The sequence below is a fragment of the Ochlerotatus camptorhynchus genome, unplaced genomic scaffold (assembly GCF_037179485.1).
Source record: "Ochlerotatus camptorhynchus isolate MF236.1 unplaced genomic scaffold, CSIRO-AGI_Acam_v1.1 ptg000132l, whole genome shotgun sequence".
In the NCBI taxonomy this organism is placed as follows: Eukaryota; Metazoa; Arthropoda; class Insecta; order Diptera; family Culicidae; genus Ochlerotatus; species Ochlerotatus camptorhynchus.
In genome coordinates this window covers 425,560-427,490 of record NW_027040622.1, presented here as the reverse complement: position 1 = coordinate 427,490, position 1,931 = coordinate 425,560, and the positions used below count along the sequence as shown (strand labels likewise).

Below are 1,931 nucleotides of genomic sequence, written 5' to 3'. Positions count from 1 at the left end.
CCATTCGTAATGTTGAAAGTTTCTTCAAAATCCGAGGGGCTCGTGCCAAGTCATTTGCTCATTTGGCAGAGAATTGCTCCTATGTGAAGGATAAACTTGCACCTTATAGAAAAACATAGCTGAAAAAAATAACATTAAAAGGTCATGAATGCAGCATAAATGGCGAAAATAGCTATTATTATCTTCATCATAATCCAATTCCATACATGTGGTGATGTGGTGAGTGAGTGAGTGTGTTTTCTACTTGATGGAACGAAAATTGACGGTTAAGGCACAGTAGCGCACTACCCTAGCAAAGTCATGTCCAAAATTAAAAATATTCACATACCGGGAATCGAACCCGGGCCTTCCGGGTGAGAGCCGGATATCCTAACCACTAGACAATATGGGACTTGTGGATTAGAGGGTGAAGTTTTCTTCAATCGAATAATCTATATTGGCCATTTTACAACTTTCACAATATTATTTAGTTTACATATAAGATCACATATCAGCCTGCTAAATGCTCACTGTTGAGATACCAATCCTTAAATTCACAGCTTCTTTAGCGTGCCGTGCACTTCCTAAATTATACAAAAAACCACGACTAGCATTGTTCTCTGTACCTCCAAAAACAACAATCAAAATTTTCCACACCAAGCATAAAAGTCCAACACTCCGCATTTGTGTTCCAGCCGATTCGTACGATGACCTCAGCAACAACAGTTCCCATCTCTCTGTTTCATTTGGATCGAGGAAAAACGCATTCGGGTGATGCAGGGTGGAGCAGGGCAGGGAGCTCAAATAAACATTGAACTTGAACTTTGTGCCCCCCCCCAGAGGAGAATTTTCTCGTCTGACAGCGCAAGAACAAAAACCAACACGGCCAAATAATAATGGCAAATGAGGCAGCATTGCATCAACATCAGTCCCCATTAGTACACCTTCATGCTGTTATCCCATTTACTTTGGGCTGATATAATATCGTTTCGTTACAGAGTGTGTTTGTTCTCGGTTTGTCGTTGTTTTTGAAATGCTAAAGTCAGATTGTTCAACTTTTCGCATATTCATTCCTTGCCGTTCTGGGCAGCCAGTGCCAACTGATGACGCTTCAGATAATGAATTCAACGAACGGCCATTCTATACAAAAGAGTGTTTAGAGCGTGCTCTGTCTCGCTGTCTCTGTCGCTGAGTCTTTTGGTGTGCACAAAGCAGCGATTTAAATTTAATGCGAATCCGGGACAACCAGCGCGACCAGCCATGTGCCTTATGATAAATGGATATACATGTGCGTGGATGGAAATTATTCTAAGCAATTGTTTCGGGAGTTTGACCGTCATCGAGGCGTGATATGAGCATTTTTTAAGAGGAAAGGTGAAAAGCCTGCCACATTTTGTTCGCTAATTTTTAGATAATTGCGTAACAATAAAGAGTTGAAAAATTATGCACGCTCACCAGGGGGTGTTGTACCAGTATCAATTATATCGTATATACCATGTAGCTAAAAACTTTTCTCATCACAATGTTTAAATCAACAATCCCATATTGTCTAGTGGTTAGGATATCCGGCTCTCACCCGGAAGGCCCGGGTTCGATTCCCGGTATGGGAAACTTTTTTTGTCCGTGAATACAGGGTATTCGGAAGAACTGTCACTTTTAAAAATTGTCATAACGATTGAAAGTTGAAGTTATATCAATATATTCCAGATATACTGCATACATAACCTTCAACTTAGCATACTTTCATTCAAATCTCTCTCCCTTTACCTTTAAGTACCAGCCACATTTGCCTTGAAAATGAACCACAGCTGGTACGCACGATTTAGTTCCAGAACTTAATTAATTAATTAATGTAAATTTAGATGCTCTGAGACTGACATATACGACAATAAATTTTGACATAAAATTGAGTTATATTACCCGTGAAATTCAGCACAATCAAACATACTTTC

The 1,931-nt window shown here is 39.7% G+C and overlaps 2 non-coding genes across 2 annotated transcripts; one reads left to right on the top strand and one right to left on the bottom strand.

Annotated features, from left to right (window-relative positions):
• Positions 1-319: 319 nt before the first annotated feature.
• TRNAE-CUC (transfer RNA glutamic acid (anticodon CUC)) lies at positions 320-391 on the bottom strand. Its single transcript has one exon. It is a non-coding gene; the product is annotated as a tRNA-Glu (tRNA).
• Positions 392-1,517: 1,126 nt separating this feature from the next.
• TRNAE-CUC (transfer RNA glutamic acid (anticodon CUC)) lies at positions 1,518-1,589 on the top strand. The gene has a single exon. It is a non-coding gene; the product is annotated as a tRNA-Glu (tRNA).
• The last annotated feature ends 342 nt before the right edge of the window (positions 1,590-1,931 follow it).